Source organism: Pongo pygmaeus, chromosome Y, assembly GCF_028885625.2.
Source record: "Pongo pygmaeus isolate AG05252 chromosome Y, NHGRI_mPonPyg2-v2.0_pri, whole genome shotgun sequence".
NCBI classification, from domain to species: domain Eukaryota; kingdom Metazoa; phylum Chordata; class Mammalia; order Primates; family Hominidae; genus Pongo; species Pongo pygmaeus.
Window position 1 is genome coordinate 18,213,498 of NC_072397.2, and position 17,950 is coordinate 18,231,447.

Here is a 17,950-nt window from a genome sequence, read left to right on the forward strand (position 1 = left end):
CCCAGGATTCTGTTGAACAAACATGCTTCTGCTGGGAGCTGGGATCCTCAGCACCATGCTTGCTAGTGCAGGATGAGTCTCTGGAAGGACGCACAGGACTCCGCAAAGCTGACCTGTCCCATCGAGGTCAAATGGATACCTCTGCGTTGGCCCGAGGCCTCCAACTTACATCACTGTCACCATCACCATCAGCATCCTTGTGAGCCTACCCAAGTACCTGACTCTGGGGAGAATCTTGGGAGCCTGGCCTTCCTCGACTAAAGTCCAAAGGGATGGCGACTTCCACCCACAAGGTCCCCAATGAACTGCAAAGATGTGGAGCATAGGTCAGAGAGGATACCTGGAGGGAAAACGTACTGACAGGCAAAGAGTTCCCTAGGATCTGGCCACCTCACTCATGTCCCATGTCCCAGACACCCACGGGGCACCGCCGCTTTATCCCCTCCTCTGTCCACAGCCGCCCCGACACCCACCCCACAACAACTCATGCACACACGCTGGAGTTTACAAAACCACACGGCGTGAATAGAGCCTGATGGAACAAGAGCTCATTTCACGAGGCGGAGGGGTGGAGTGGGGTTGGTTGTGTGTTGGGGGGTCTGTAGAGAGCCCGATTCTCCTTCATGGGTGGTTACAGGATACAAATGAATATTGCTTCTTGGGCAAAGGGGCTTCCTTAGGCCATCACGTTTGTGGGACTATATCTCAAACCCTTCCTTGAGGCCACAAAATAGATTCCATCTCATCCCTCGATGTTTCCCCAGGTGCTGGGATGTATCCTGTCAAGAGACCTGAGCCTGACACGTTGAGTGAAACAGTTTATTGGTTTTGTGTGATTGTTTTTTTCTGAGATGGATTCTTGCTCTGTAACACCCCGGCTGGAGTGCAGCGGTGTGATTTCAGCTCACTGCGAACTCTGCCTCCTGGGTTCCAGTGATTCTCCTGCCTCAGCGCAACCACACCCTGCTCATTTTTTTATTTTTAGTAGATACGGAGTTTGACCGTTTCACTGGTTTTCACTGGAGATTCTAGATTCGAGTCACACCTCATTGTGTGCCACATAACGACTTCTTTTTTTCTTTTTTCTTTTTTTTAGAGTACAATATATCTGCTTTATTTGAGTTGCTTTTTATAGCGCTATAATTGTGCTATAGATGAAGAAAAGGTATTAAACACGGGGCTAATGATAGTGAAAGTTAAAACAAAAGAAAGGCTATTTATTTTGTAGTTAGAATAAAGTTGCTCAGTATTTAGAGTTACCTAAATACTTCAGCATTTAAACTCCTCCTAGTAAAAGCTTGCCGATCTGAATAATCCTTCTTTAAACACAATTTTTGATATGGTTAAGATTTTTAAGAATCCACCTCCTGCAACATAGCTGAACAGACAACACACATTTAAAAGAGAACAACACAAGGATCAACCAGACTTCGGAAAAAATCAAAAACAACACAAGTCTCATGAAGAACTGAGTTCTTAAAATATTACGGAAAACATAGCTATCGGAAGAGAAGGCAGTATTGTCAAGTTGATTGTTACATTTTTCAGCAAAATGTAGCACTATTTCTTTGGCAATCTTTCAGGCACTGCAACTACTACTGTAAAATGAGATATAATACATTAAACAACATATTCACAAATCAAAAAATGTTTTAGTAATATAATGCTTCAGATTTAGAAGCAAATCAAGTGATAAAACTCCACTGCTATAATAATTAACCCCAAAGATAACCATATCTGAAAAAAAAACTACCACAGTGTTATGACTTCAGAATTATACTTTCTCTTGATATTTATTTATTTATTTATTTATTTATTTATTTATTTTATTTTATTTTATTTTATTTTTTTCTTGAGATGGCGTCTCGCTTTGTAACACAAGCTGGAGTGCAATGGCATCATCTTGGCTCACTGCAACCTCCACTTCCCGGGTTCAAGTGGTTCTCCTTCCTCAGCCTCCTGAGTAGCTGGGACTACAGGCGTCCACCACCAAGTCCAGCTAATTTTTATACTTTTAATAGAGACGGGGTTTCACCATGTTGGCCAGGATTCTCTCAATCTCTTGACTTTGTGATCCACCCGCCTTGGTCTCCCAAAGTGCTTGGATGACAGGCATGAGCCACCATACCTGGCATTCTCTTGCTATTTAAACTTTTAAGTCAGTCCAGAAAAATACAATAAATGTCAACAAGAAGTATGGTGTTGAGGCAGAAGTAGGACCAAACTTTTTCCTATGTTATTCAGTTGATAACAATATCACCTGGGTAGCAATTTCCTATTTGTCTACTTATACACAAATACAAAAAAGTAAAACAGAGATACTGCTAAATAAAAGGGCACACTAAGTTCTTAATAGTAACTCAATAAACTGGAACACTGTCAAAAAGCAGCAACCAGTGAATTTTATAAGTGTTTTTTTCTATTATCCAATAAGTGAATTATGTTATTCCTTTCCAATTTCCCAAGCACTTTTTGTCCCAATCACCATTTCTGTGTTCGAAGAAAAAGTAACAAACCAAGTAACAAAACTAAACAAGCAAACAAACAAACAAAACACAACTACAGTATTTGCTAAAGTTTGGTAGAAGACTGAAACTGTTGAATATAAGAATCTGGTACTCTATTATCATTAGTCAACTTAAGAGTTTGTTAAAAACATACATTTCATAAGAAAATTTGTTAGTTTGAAGTTATTGACCAGTATGTACCATCCCTAAGTATTAGTAACGAAACTCATGACAATAAAGAGCTATCTAGCAAGAAAAATTAGTGACTACCAGCACCATCAACAAGACTTTGTCTTTACACTTCATTACCACTTACCATGCATTATAGGGTCTAGGATTGACTCTGATAGCATTTTAAAAACAAGCTAATCCTTTGTCCAATTCTTCAGTTAAGACAAACTCCTGCCCTAATAGTGTATAGGCATAAGCATAATTGGGATCCACTTGGATAGCTTTCTGGAAGAATTTAATTGCAACATCGTGTTCCCATTGCAGACTGAAACAGTTCCCTGCAGCACACCAAGCCTCTGGAGAATTTTTGTCCATGTCTATAAAGTCTTTTGACAGAAATGAAGAGCAACATCTTTTTGAAGATGCCAAAGTGTTACATAGTAGATTTCCATGCCTTCGACTCTATAATTCTCAGGTCCTTCTAACCTCTGAGAATATTCTTTCAGCTTGCATGTACTCTGAAATTTCAAAATAGACCCTTCCAATTGGGCACAGTACCCAACCAGTATTGTAGTGGTGAGAAGGTAGATGCCTCAAAATATTTATAGCTTCTTTGCAATGACATGAACACAAAGCTTAATAACCTTTCCTCCTTTCACGAAGAAGGCTCATCAAGCCTTCTGCTGCTACTTTTTATAGATTAAAAGCCTGAATCTAGGTGTGATTGTGGATATTTTCCCTTCTGAAATGATGAAAGAGTCCAATTTTCTAATTTCCAGGCTATCATTTATGTTAGGTTGAGTTATTCCTCCTTTATTAGTTTTACTTTTTGTTTTTCTGTTTGGGATTTTAGGTGGAAACTTCACTTTTAATTTATTCCTATTCTCTTTGGTTGTAGAACTGTCACTAGTAAACAGTCGTAAACTTCTTCAATTCAGTGCATTTGGGGGAGATGTCATAGTGGGGATCAATACCTGAGATATTGTATTTATTTATGGATGAGAACTTTCTGTTTGTGCAAGAATTGGAGTTACCTCTCGGGTATTTCCACTCTGTGAGAAGGCAGACTTTGCTTCAGTTTGGCCAGTTCTGGCAACAGACTTTTTTGAAGGGGCTCCGGTGGATGGCACATCAATTTCAGAAGGTGTATTAGTGTAGTTTTGTAAATAGGATCCATCTCCAGGACTTGGGGTTTCTAATGGCAAAATCCCAAAACTTGGGATTAATGGACTAAGAGCTGCTGGTCCTTTTTATAAACTTGGACCAGTTTTTGGTTTATTTTGAACCTGTTTAGAAAATATGGAAGTTCCTGTTCCCAGTGGGACAGTTTCAGGTGAAATTACAGCTGAATCAATAAAAGATACTGGGGAATCTGTATTCAAGGAATACTTTGAACTGGAAGATTCTAAATTCAATCTGTTTAATTCAGTTGTGTCCTGGGGTGTTTCTGTAAGAATGGTCTCAGGCTGTCTGTGACATAAACTATGATTAGGTACTTGTGTTGTGCAAAAGTTGGTCAGACAGTTGCTAAAGTTCTGTAAAGATGTGAATTTAAATGTTTGGTCAGGATATGGCATTTCACCTATTTCACATAATAATTCAAAAGGATACCAGAAGAAAAGATTTAAACTAAGGCTATTTTGGTAGCATTCTGATCCTTTGGCAAGCCGATCTGTCTTGCAATACACACGACCCAATAATTGAAGAGGAAAGCAAGGTGAATCACCAAACTCAGTAACAATATCATCATGGCTTTTCTGCTTATGAAACACTCCACCCGATAAGATTTGTTCCCCTTCTGCAAGCTTGCTGAGACCAACACAACATTTTGCAAGCAGGTATTCGCATTGCAGTGTAGTACTACTGTGTCTTTTCAAGAGTCTATATGCTTTATAGGCCTTTCCTGGGTGGTAAGAACAGGTCGCCAGTAAAAACAAGGCTTCTTCTAAGTGTACTTCTGCATAAAGGCGTTCTGCGAGGAAAACCCCATCTCGGTAAGCATAGAGATTTAGTGCTTGCCATATAGCAACCTGGACGGGCTCCTGCAGCACCGTCATCCTCGAGGCTCAGACACACTTTCTGCAATGCCTCAGGCACACCCCCTACCTCGCCCACCCCATTTCCCCCCGTAGCATCTCCGGCCCGCCAGCCTTGGCTCATTTAAACTCACCAGTTTTGGAGGTTGCCTGTTCACTCTGATGGTAGTTTCTTTTGCTGTGCAGAAGCTCTTTACCTTAATTAGATCCCATTTGTCAATTTTGGCTTTTGTTGCTATTGCTTTTGGTGATTTTAGACATAAAGTCCTTGCCGATGACTATTTCCTGAATGGTAATGCCTAGGTTTTCTTCTAGGGTTTTTATGGTTTTAGGTGTAACGTTTAAGTCTTTAATCCATCTTGAATTGATTTTTGTATAAGGTGCAAGGAAGGGATCCAGTTTCAGCTTTCTACGTATGGCTAGCCAGTTTTCCCAGCACCATTTATTAAATAGGGACTCCTTTCCCCATTGCTTGTTTTTCTCAGGTTTGTCAGAGATCAGATAGTTGTAGACATGTGGCATTATTTCTGAGGGCTCTGTTCTGTTCCATTGATCTATATCTCTGTTTTGGTACCAGTACCATGCTGTCTTGGTTATTGTAGCCTTGAAGTATAGTTTAAAGTCAGGTAGTGTGATGCCTCCAGCTTTGTTCTTTTGGCTTAGGATTGACTTGGCGATGTGGGTTCTTTTTTGGTTCCATATGAACTTTAAAGCAGTTTTTTCCAATTCTGTGAAGAAAGTCATTGGTAGCTTCATGGGGATGGCAAAGGAATCGAGGAGAAGAAATACCATTTGATCCAGCCATCCCATTCCTGGGCATATACCCAAAGGACTATAAATCATGCTGCTATAAAGACATATGCACACGTATGTTTATTGCGGCATTATTCACAATAGCAAAGACTTGGAACCAACCCAAATGTCCAACAATGATAGACTGGATTAAGAAAATGTGGGCCATATACACCATGGAATATTATGCAGCCATCAAAAATGATGAGTTCATGTCCTTTGTAGGGACATGGATGAAATTGGAAATCATCATTTTTGGTAAACTATCACAAGAACAAAAAACCAAATACCGCATATTCTCACTCATAGGTTGGAATTGAACAATGACAACACATGGACACAGGAAGGGGAACATCACACTCTGGGGACTGTTGTGGGGTGGAGGAGGGGCGAGGGATAGCATTGGGAGATATACCTAATGCTAGATGACGAGTTAGTGGGTGCAGTGCACCAGTATGGCACATGTATACATATGTAACTAACCTGCACCTTGTGCACATGTACCCTAAAACTTAAAGTATAATAATAAAAAATAAATAAAAAATAAACTCACTAATTACCAGTGGATGGGGGAGGCCAAGCCAGAATGACTTCTTTACCCTGCCAACTCTGGAAAGCCTGACCCCTTGTGTTCCATTGCAAAGCAAGAGTCACATCAAGTTTGGAAAACGGATCCACTCCCAAGTTCAGTGGAGGGATGTGGCATGTAGGACGAAGGACTCTCTTCCTTCTGATTTGGTCTGCACAGTGGGGCCTAGGGCTGGAGCTCTCTCTGTGCAGACTGCTCACTCCCTCTACCTTGGGTTACATCAGCCCCACCCTGGGACATGAGCCTTGGCAGATTCTGGAACTTCCTGGCCCTTAAGTCGCTGTCAGAAACCCCATCTCGTGCCCGGATGCCCAAATGACTGTTGCTCGCACCTCTCTGGAAACATTGGAAATCTCTCCTCTACGCATGGTCACCTAAAACACCAGGAGCTCTGGACACACGGCCTCCATCCACCTCACTGCTTTCGGGAGAGAATGCTGAGAGTTTCTTACTGACTCTTGACTTGATTTCTTCATGGGTGTGTAGTTAAGACGTAGTGAGAACAGATGTATTAACTCAGGCCGGGTGCTGGTGGCTCACACCTGTAACCCCAACACTTTGGGAGGCCGAGGCCATAGGATCCCTTGAGGAATCGCCTAACTCTGGGGAGTTTGAGGCTGCAGTGAGTGAGCCATAATGGTGTCACTGCACTCCAGTCTGGGTTAAAGACAGAGTGAGGCCCTGTCACAGGCAGGAAGTCAGGCAGGCAGGCAGGCAGACAGACAACAGCTGTATTATGTTCTTCTCAGGGTAGGAAGTAAAAATAACAGAATACAGCACTTAATTTTTTGGGGAGGGATGGAGTTACACTCTTGTTGCCCATGCTGGAGTGCAATGGCACCATCTTGGCTCACCGCAACCTCCATCTCCCGTGTTCAAGCGATTCTCCTGCCTCAACCTCCTGAGTAGCTGGGATTACAGGCATGTGCCACCACACCCGGCTGATTTTGTATTGTTAGTAGAGATGGCATTTCTCCATGTGGGTCAGGCGGGTCTCGAACTGGCCATCTCAAGTGATCTGCCCACGTCAGCCTCCCAAAGTGCTGGGATGACAGGCGTGAGCAATTGCGCCTGGCCAGCTACGCTTTTTTTTAATTTTAAATCTTAATCTATTTATTATTATTATTTTTTTTTGAGACGGAGTCTCGCTCTGTTGCCCAGACTGGAGTGCAGTGGCATGATGTTGGCTCACTGCAAGCTCTGCCTCCCAGGTTCACGCCATTCTCCTGTCTCAGCCTCCCAAGTAGCTGGGACCACAGGTACCCGCCACTGCCACTGGCTAATTTTTTGTATTTTGAGTACAGACGGGGTTCTTGTGGTAGCCAGGATGGTCTCAATCTCCTGACCCCCGTGATCCGCCCGCCTCGGCCTCCCAAAGTGCTGGGATTACAGGCGTGAGCCACCGCGCCTGGCCTATTTATCTACTTATTAACTTTGAGTCCAGGTAATGAAACCAGTCAGTTTTTGTATTTTTTTAGAGACGAGGTTTCACCATGTTGCCAAGGCTTGGATTGAGGTATCCACCTTCTCTCGCCTCCCAAAGTGCAGTGATGACAGGCGTGAGCCTACCACGCCCGGCTCCCCAACTTCCACCCCAGCTTATCCCTCAGGTGCCCGAGGTCGAGCGGTGGTGTGTGGTTCCCAACCCCAGCGGCCCTTCTCCAGTCGCCACCACGGTGTCTGCAAGTGGGTCCTGAGGGAGCTCGTTGGTGTGGGAGTCGAGGCAGTTGAGTGAGACGCACCCCTCCCACATGGGGAAGGGTGACGCCTGGTCTGGCAAGCGCAGGTCCCGTGCTACCCTCTGGCGGGTGCACGCTGGCCATGTGAGCGATTGAGGTGGGCTGGGGCAGGTGACGCGTTCACCGGCCGGCCGCCGAGGGGCTACCGTTCTGCCTCCGACAGGTTGTGTGTGGGTTTACTTGGAGGTGCTTTGCCTGGGAGAAAGGAGGCGGGTGGATCGGGGGACCCTTGGAGGATTGCGTTCACGCGCAGCGGCCAGGCCCCCTGCCCAGACCGCGAAGGCCCAAGGTTGCCGCACAAGGATTTTTCCTGGTACCACAGGCCCCCTCCCTTCCTCAGGCGTCCCTGTGCGCCTCTGTGGGCCTGACGAGGGGCGACTGGCAGGAGGGGAGTGTGACTCACCCTCGGTGAGAAAGCCTTCTGTAGCGATCCGAGAGGTGTGCCTTTGGGTACAGGATCCCCCAGCCTGCCGCCTCTCTCTGCATTATGGTAGTGCTGCTGTAGCGACTAGCTTGCAGAAGACACTCCTCCGCTTCCCCCTCGACAGGGTGGGGGGGAGATCGAGGGTTTCGCCGGCCTCCGTGGTGGGGACAAAGGGCGGCTCATCGCCTACTGTGTGGCCCGCGCCTCCCCTTTCCAAGTTGGGGGAGGATCCCGCTGGGCTGGCCGGCATCCTAGTGGTTGGGAGGCTGTGCGAGCAGTGGCTGTGCCCGGCGATCCGTCCAGTGCGTGACCTGCTCTGCTGTGAGCCGGATCTCCGCCCACTCCCCTGCGGAGCAGCTACTGGTGCCAAAGACCGCGTTTGCGTGGCATGGGGTTGGGCTGCCTGACCCTGGGAAGCGTCCCAACTGGGGGCCGCGCTGGTCTCCCGGAGCTTGACTAGGTTGGAGGATGGACGAGAAACGAGCAACGTGGCCCTGGCGTTGGGTTTGTGGCTGAGGTTGCTTCAGGGTCCCGATGGTGGGACCCGGCGCTCGTGAGGTGGGTCTCAGTGGGTGCTGAGGGCCGTCCAGCATCCTAGGTGGGGCTCCATGGGACCTCTCTCGTGTCTGTGGCAGTGGGATCCTGTGGCCCTGTTTTCCTGGTGGCCCGGCCGTGTCTGAGGTTTCTCCCCGAGCCGTCCTTCTGCGGTCTCCCGGGTGCCCTTGCCCTCATAGTCTCTGGCCTTGCCTGTCTGTGCCCCCCACCCCGCCCGCGGATCCTCTCTTTCCTAGTGGCTCACCAGCTTAGGCTGTGGCGGCCCCGTCTAGGACCAAACCCGGCTCCGCCTTGTGGGGCGCCACCGCTGGCCACTGGTTGGCCTGTTGTCCTTGTCCCCAGGTGTGTGCCTTCAGGACCTGTTCGGCGGCGCCCCGTGTGGGCCTGGTGGGCGCCTGGAGGATTTCGGGTCGTTCTGCAGTGCATGTTGGGAAAAGGGTTCCGGGGGCTGGCCGCGACGGCGGCGGTGGTAGGGGAGCTGCTGGCCCGCCGAAGGCCAGTCATCTGCTCCAGGTACGGCGCGGGGCTGCCTTCATGCTCAGAGGCCACTGGTGGTGAGATCCCTGGCACAGCAGTCTGCTTCTCCTTCGCTGCCCAAACATCGGGGCCGCCCAGTGTCTGCCGCGCGTGAGTGGCCATCGGTCCCTCGAGGCTGCCGTGCACGGTTCGGGTGGACTGCCTCCTCACACGTGGCCATGGAGTGTCCGGAGTGGTGAGCCCGTCGGGGGGTGTGTGGGGCTGCTAAGTGGAAGGGGTGGAGGAAAACTTGTCAGAGTGTCAACAAAGATCGTAAGTTGGAGCCTGGTGGTGAGGCTACAGTTCTGTATCTTGACTGTGGAAGAGGTAGTTACAGAGATCTACACCACATAAAAATGCACAGAACACACGCACGAACATACACACACACAAAAATGAATGCATATAAAACGGTTGCCATCTGAGTAAGCTTTCTGAATTGTACCTATGTCAGTTTCCAGGTTTTGATAATGCTCTATGGCTATGCGAGACGTCACCACTGGAATTAGTGAAGAGTACCTAAGACATCCCTGTACATTTTGCAACTTCCTGTGAATCTATAATTATTTCAAACGAAACTTGAAGGTCATAGCAGACTTTCACTTCAAAGAGGAAAAAAAACTGAAGATTAATGAAATTGTTGAAGAACATCAAATACCCAACAATCTGTATGAGAGCTGTATTCTGTCCACTTGCAGCACAGCTGTCATTTAGCCTCTTCCTGACGTGCCCTGGAACTTGAACTCCCTTTGGATTGCCAAGGCCGGTAGTGTTTATTTGTTACTAACTTTGTACTAGACCCCCCCAAAAATGAAAAGTGATTGAATAATCATTTATAATAACAACTAGCAATTTTACTTATAAAGAGACAATACTGGTAACGAATTGAAATATTTAGGGTAAAGAATAGGATCTTTGTAAGACAATACTGGCAAAATTTAAAAAGAAAAAATAAAGAATCAGAAAGATAAGTAGTTCAGTATTGTGAAAAAATTCTCGATCTGAGAAGCAAAAGAACAGAGATTGTTTTGTGTTTCTGCTCCAAACCTGATGAATCACCTTAGGTGTGTTTTGTTTCTGTGCCAAAGCTGCTGAATCATCTTAGGCAATGCATGCCCTTTCTCCGAGTCTGTTTTCTTTTATACAAAATAAAGTGAGCTAGATGATCTCCAAGGTCCCCCAAATATTCACATTTTCGGCTGTACATGAACTTCAGTTGAATTCCTAATTTCAGTGTGGCTAATACATGTATGCTGCACCACAAGCAGTGTGTCTAAACCCTCATGTTGGTCCTAAAAACTAATTAGGAGCAGTTTGTAAATTCCGTTGTTGTAGAATCTGCAAAGGGATATTTGTGAGCACTTTGAAGCCTATGGTGAAAAAGAAAATACCTTCACATAAAAACTATAAAGAAGGTTTCTGAGAAACTGCTTTGTGTTGTCTGCATTCATCTCACAGAGTTAAACGTTTCATTCCTTTGATCAATTTGGAAACTCTGTTCTTGTACAATCTGCAAAGGGATATTTGTGAGTGCTTTGATGTCTATGGTGAAAAAGGAAATATCTTCACATAAAAACTAGACAGAAGATTTCTGAGAAACTACTTTTTGTTGTATGAATTCATCTCACAGAGTTAAACCATTCTTTTGATTGAAAAGCTTGGAAATTGTGTTCTTGTAGAATCTGCAGAGGAATATTTGTGAACACTTTGAGGCCTATGGTGAAAAAGGAAATATCTTCACATAAAAACTAGAAAGAAGGTTTATGAGAAACTGCTTTGTGATGTGTGCATTCATCTCACAGAGGTAAATGTTTCTTTTCATTGAGCAGATTGGATACTCTGTTCTTGTAGGATCTGCAAAGGGATATTTGTGAGCAATTTGAGGCCTATGGTGAAAAAGGAAATATCATCACATAAAAACTTGACAGAAGTTGCTGGGAAACTTCCTGGTTATGTGTGCATTTATCTCACAGAGTTGAAGAGTTTAATGATTCTTTTGATTGAGCAGTTTGGAAAGAGTATTTTTGTAGAATCAGCAAAGGGATATTTGTGAGCACTTGGAAGCCAATGGTGATAAAGGAAATATTTTCACATAAAAACTAGACAGAAGCTTTCTGAGAAACTTTTTTGTGATGTGTGCATTCATTTCAGAGGTGAACAATTCTTTTGATTGAGCAGTTTGGTAACGGTCTTTTTGTAGAATCTGCAAAGGGATATTTGTGAGAGCTTTGAAGCCTATGGTGAAAAAGGAAATATCTTCACATAAAAACTAGAAAGGTTTCTGAGAAACTGCTTTGGGGTGTGTGAATTCATCTCACAGAGTTGAAACTTTCTATTGATTGAGCATTTTGGTAACAGTCTTTTTGAAGAATATGCAAAGGGATATTTGTGACCACTTTGAGGCCTATGGTAAAAAAGGAAATAACTTCACATGAAAACTAGACAGAAGCTTTCTGAGACACTTTTGTGTGATGTGTGCACTCATCTTACAGAGTTGAACCATTCCTTTGATTGAGCTGTTTGGAAAAAGTCTTTTTGTAGAATATGCAAAGGGATATTTGTGAGCACTTTGAGGCCTATGATGAAAAAGGAAATGTCTTCACATAAGAACTGGACAGAAAGTTTCTGAGAAACTACTCTGCAATTTGTGCATTCATCTCACAGAGGTAAACGTTTCTTTTCATTTAGCAGATGGGAAACTCTTTTCTTGTAGAATCTGCAAAGGGATATTTTTGAGCAGTTTGAATCCTATGGTGAAAACAGAAATATCATTGCATAAAAACTTGACAGAAGTTTCTTAGAAATTTTTTGGCTATGTGTGCATTCACCTCACAGAGTTGAACCATTCTTTTGATTGAGCAGTTTGGAAACAGTATTTTTGTAGAATCAGCAAAGGGATATTTGTCAACTCTATGAGGCCTATGGTGAAAAAGGAAATATCTTCAATAAAAACTATAAAGAATGTTTCTGAGAAGCTGTTTTGCAAGGTGTGCATTCAACTCACAGAGATAAAAGTTTGTATTCTTTGATGAATCTGGAAATCTGGAAACTGTTCTTGTAAAATCTGCAAAGGGATATTTGTTAGTGGCTTGCGACCTATGGTGAAAAAGGAAATATCTTCACATAAAAACTAGATAGAAGATTTCAGAGAAACGTCTTTGTGATATGTGCATTCACCTCACAGAGTTGAACCTTTCTTTTGATTGAAAAGTTTGGAAACAGTGTTTTCAGAGAATCTGCAACGGGATATTTTCAGCATTTTAATAGGTATGGTGGAAAGGGAAATATCTTCACATAAAAACTGGACAGAAGCTTTCTGAGAAACTTCTTTGTGATGTGTGCATTCATCTCACAGAGCTGAAACTTTCTTTTGATTTAGCAGTTTGGAAAGAGTCCTTTTCTAGAATCTGCAGAGGGATATTTGTGAGCCATTTATGGCCTAAGGTAAAATAGGAAATATATTTACACAAAAAATAGACAGAAGTATTCTGAGCAACTTCTTTGTGAAGTGTGCTCTCATTTCACAAAGTTGGCCCTCTCTTTCGATTGAGGAGTTTGGAAACAGTCTTTTTATAGAATATGCAAATGGATATTTGGAGCACTTTGAGGCCTATGGTGAAAAAGAAAATATCTTCATATAAAAACTAGACAGAAGCATTCTGAGAAACTTCTTTGTGATGTATGCATTCATCTCACAGAGTTGAACCTTTCTACGAATTGAGGAGTTTCAAAACCGTTCTTTTATAGAATCTGCAAAGGGATATTTGTGAACCCATTGAGGCCTATGGTGAAATAGGAAATATCTTCACATAAATACTACTCAGAAGATTTCTGAGAAACTTCTTTGTGATGTGTGCTTTCATCTCACAGAGTTGAACCTTTCTTTTGATTGACCAGTTTGGAAACAGACTTTTTGAAGAACTTGCAAATGGATATTTGGAGTGCTTTGAGGGCTAGTTTTTATGATGTGCTTTTCTAGTTTTGTGATGTGTCCATTCATCTCACAGAGTTGAAACTTTCTTTGGATTGAGCAGTTTGGAAACAGTCTTTTTGAAGAATCTGCAAAAAATATTTGTGAGCCCTTTATGGCCTACAGTGAAATAGGAAATATCTTCACATAAAAACTAGACAGAAGGTTTCTGAGAAACTACTTTGTGATGTGTGCTTTCATCTCACAGAGTTGAACCTTTCTTTTGAATGAGCAGTTTGGAAACACTCTTTTTGTAGAGTCTGTAAATGGATATTTGGAGCACTTTGAGGCCTATGGTGAAAAAGGAAATACCTTCACATAAAAACCAGACAGAAGGTTTCTGAGAAACTACTTTGTGATGTGTGCTTTCATCTCACAGAGTTTAACCTTTCTTTTGAATGAGCAGTTTGGAAACACTCTTTTTGTAGAGTCTGTAAATGGATATTTGGAGCACTTTGAGGTCTATGGTGAAAAAGGAAATACCTTCACATAAAAACCAGACATAAGCTTTCTGCGAAACTTCTTTGTGATGGGTGTATTCATCTCACAGAGTTGAACATCTCTTTGGATGCAGCAGTTTGGAAACAGTCTTTTTGTATTATCTGCAGAGGGATATTCATGAGCAGTTTACAGCCTATAGTTAAAAAGGATATATCTTCTCAAAAAAAACTCGACAGATCCATTGTGAGAAACTTCTTTTAGATGTGTGCGTTCATCTCACAGAGTTGAACTTTTCTTTGGATTGGGCAGTTTTCTAAACAGTCCTTTTGTAGAATCTGCAAAGGGACATTTCTGAGCCCATTGAGGCCTATGGTGAAAAAGGAAATATCTTCACATGAAAGCTAAACAGAAGCTTTCTGAGAAACTTCTTTGTGATGTGTGCATTCATCTCACAGTGATGAAACTTTCTTTTGGTTGAGCAGTTTGGAAACAGTCTTTTTGTACAATCTGCAAAGGGATATTTCTGAGCCATTTGAGGCCTATGGTGAAAGGGAAATATCTTCACATAAAAACTAGACAAAAGAATTCTGAGAAACTTCTTTGTGATGTGTGCATTCATCACACATATTTGAACCTCTCTTTTGATTGAGCAGTTTGCAGATGGTCTTTTTGTAGAATATGCAAAAGGATATTTGTGAGCCCTTTCAGGGCTATGGTGAAATAGGGAATATCTTCACATAAAAACCAGACAGAAGATTTCTGAAAAACTTCTTTGTGATATGTGCTTTCATCTCAAGAGTTGAGCTTTTCTTTTGATTCAGCAGGTTGGAAACAGTCTTTTTGTAGAATCTGCAAATGGATATTAGCAGCATTTTAGGCCTATGGTGAACAGGAAATTTCTTCACATAAAAACTAGACAGAAGCATTCTGAGAAACTTCTTTGTGATGTGTGCATTCATGTCACAGGATTGCAACTTTCCTTGGGTTTAAAAGTTTGGAAAGAGTCCTTTTTTAGAATCTGCAAAGGGATAATTTTGAGCCCATTGAGGTCTTTGGTGAAATAGGAAATATCTTCACATAAAAACTAGACAGAAGCTTTCTGAAAATCTTCTTTGTGCTGTGTGCTTTCATCTCACAGAGATGAACCTCTCTTTTGATTGAGCAGTTTGGAAACTCTCCTTTTATGGAACCTGCAAATGGATCTGCACATAAAATCTAGACAGAAACTTTCTGAGAAACTTCGTTGTAATGCATGCTTTCTTCTCAAATTTGGACCTTCCTTTTCATTGAGCAGTTTGGCAACAAGTCATTTTGTAGAATCTGCACAGGGATATATGTGAGCGGTTTGAGGCCTATGGTGAGAAAGCAAACATCTTCACATAAAACCTAGACAGAAGCATTTTGAGAAAACTGTGATGATTGCATTCGTCTCACTGAGTTGAACCTTTCTGTTCATTGAGCAGTGTGGAAACATACTTTTTGTGCAATCTGCAAAGGAATATTTGTTTGCGGTTTGAGACCTATGTTGAAAAAGTAATATCTTCACATAAAAACAAGACAGAAGCATTCTGAGAAATTAATTTTTTATGTGTGCATTCATCTCACAGAGTTGAACCTTTCTTTTGAGGAAGCAGTTAGGAAACATTTTTTGTAGAATCTGAAAAGGGATATTTTTGATCCCTTTGAGGCCTAAGGTGAAATAGGAAATATCTTCACATAAAAACTAGAGAGAAACTTTCTGAGAAACTCCTTTGTGATTTGGGCTTTCATCTCGCAGATTTGAACCTTTATTTTGATTAAACAGTTTGGAAAGAGTCTTTTTGTAGTATCTGCAGAGGGCTATTAGTGAGCAGACTGAGGCCTATAGTGAAAAGGAAATGGCTTCTCAAAAAAACTAGACAGAAGCATTCTGAGAAACTTCTTTGTAATGTGTACATTCATCTCACAGAGTTAAAACTTTCTTTTGATTGAGCTGTTTGGAAACACTCTTTTTGGTAGCATCTGCAAGGGTATACTTCTGAGCCCATTGAGGCCTATTTTGAAATATAAATATCTACACAAAAAACTAGATAGAAGGTTTCTAACAAACTCCTTTGTGATGTGTGCTTTCATCTCACAGAGTTGAACCTTTCTTTTGATTGAGCAGATTGGAAACACTCTTTTTGTAGAATCTGCAAGTGGATATTTGGAGCACTTTGAGGCCCATTGCGAAAAAGGAAATATCTTCACATAAAAACTAAACAGAAGTTTTCTGAGAATTTTCTTCAGGGGGTGTACATTTATTTCACAGAGTTGGACCACTCTTTTGATTGAGCAATTTGGAAACAGTCTTTTTGTAGGATCTGCAAATGGATATTTGGAGTGCCTTGAGGCCTATGGTGAAAAGGAAAATTCTTCACATAAAACTAGACAAAAGCATTCTGAGAAACCTCTTTGTGATGTGTGCTTTCATCTCACAGAGTTTAACCTTTCTTTTCATTGAGCAGTTTGGAAACTGTCTTTTTGTAGTATCTGTAAAGGGATATTTGTGAGTGGTTTAAGGCCTTTGGTGAAAAAGGAAATATCTTCCCATAAAAACCAGACAGAAGCTTTTTTATAAACTTCTTTGTGATGTTTGCATTCATCTCCCAGAGTTGAATCTTCCTTTTCATTGAGCTGTTTAGAAACAGTCTTTTTGCACTATCTGTAAAGGGATATTTCTGAGTGGTTTGATGCCTATGGTGAAAAAGAAATATATTCACATAAAAATCAGACAGAAGCATTCCGGGAAACTTCTTTGTTATGTGTGCATTCATCCCACAGAGTTGAAACTTTCATTTCATTCAGTAGTTTGGAAACAGTCTTTTCATAGAACCTGCAAAGGGATATTTCTGAGCCCTTTGAGGTCTATGGTGAAATAGGAAATATCTTCACATAAAAACTAGACAGAAGCTTTTTGAGAAACTTCTTTGTGATGTATGCTTTCACCTCACAGAGTTGAACCTTTTTTTTTTTTGATTGAGGAGTTTGGAAACAGTCCTTTTGTAGAATCTGCAAAGAGATATTTCTGAGCCCTTTGAGTCCTATAGTGAAATAGGAAATATCTTCACATAATAACCAGACAGAAGCATTCTGAGAAACTTCTTTGTGATGTGTGATTTCATTTCACAGAGTTGAACCTTTCTTTTAATTGAGCAATTTGGAAACACTCTTTTTGTAGAATCTGTAAACGGATATTTGGAGCACTTTGAGGCATAAAGTGAAAACAGAAGTATCTGCACCTAAAAACTAGACAAACTTTCTGAGAAACTTTTTTGTGATGCGAGCTTTCATCTCACATATTTGGACATGTCTTTTCATTGAGCAGTTTGAGATCAAGTCATTGTGTAGAATCTGCAAAGGTACATTTGTGAGCGGTTTGAGGCCTATGGTGAAAAACTAAATATCTTCACATAAAAACCAGAAAGAAGCTTTTTGAGATAACTCTTTGTGATGTTCGCATTCACCTCAAAGAGTTGAACCTTTCTGTTCATTGAGGAGTTCTGAAACATTCTTTTTATGCAATCTGCAAAGGAATATTTCTGAGTGTTTTCAGTCCTGTGGTGAAAAAGAAATATCTTCATATAAAAACTAGACAGAAGCATTCTGAAAAACTTCTTTTTTATCTGTGCATTCACTTCATGGAGTTGAACCTTTCTTTTCATTGAGCAGTTTGGAAATAGTCTTTTTGTAGAATCTGCAAAGAGATATTTGTGATCCCTTTGAGGCCTATGTAGAAATAGGAAATATCTTCATATAAATACTAGACAGAAGATTTCTGGGAAACTTCTTTGTGATGTGTGCTTTCATCCTACAGAGTTGAACCTTTCTTTTGATTGATCACTTTGGAAACAGTCTTTTTGAAGAATCCACAAATGGATATTTGGAGAGCTTTGTGGCCTATGGTCAAAAAGGAAATATATTCACATAAAAACTAGACAGAAGCATTTTGACAAACTTCTTTGTGATGTGCACTTCCATTTCACAGAGTTGAATCTTTCTTTTGATTGAGCAGTTTGGAAACAGTCTTTTTGTACAATCTGCAAAGGGATATTTCTGAGCCATTTGAGGCCTATTGTAGAAACGAAATATCTGCACATAAAAACTAGACAGAAGCATTCTGAGAAACTTCTTTGTGATTTGTCCATTCATGTCACAGTGTTGAACCTTTCTTTTGATTGAGTAGTTTGGA

General features: G+C 41.9%; 2 pseudogenes; both read right to left on the reverse strand.

Moving 5' to 3' along the window:
- Positions 1 to 1,908: 1,908 nt before the first annotated feature.
- The window catches only part of LOC134739076 (serine/arginine repetitive matrix protein 1-like), a 106,341-nt pseudogene continuing 90,299 nt past the window's right edge, over positions 1,909 to 17,950 (reverse strand).
- On the reverse strand, positions 3,671 to 4,735 carry LOC129025701 (cell division cycle protein 27 homolog; annotated as a pseudogene).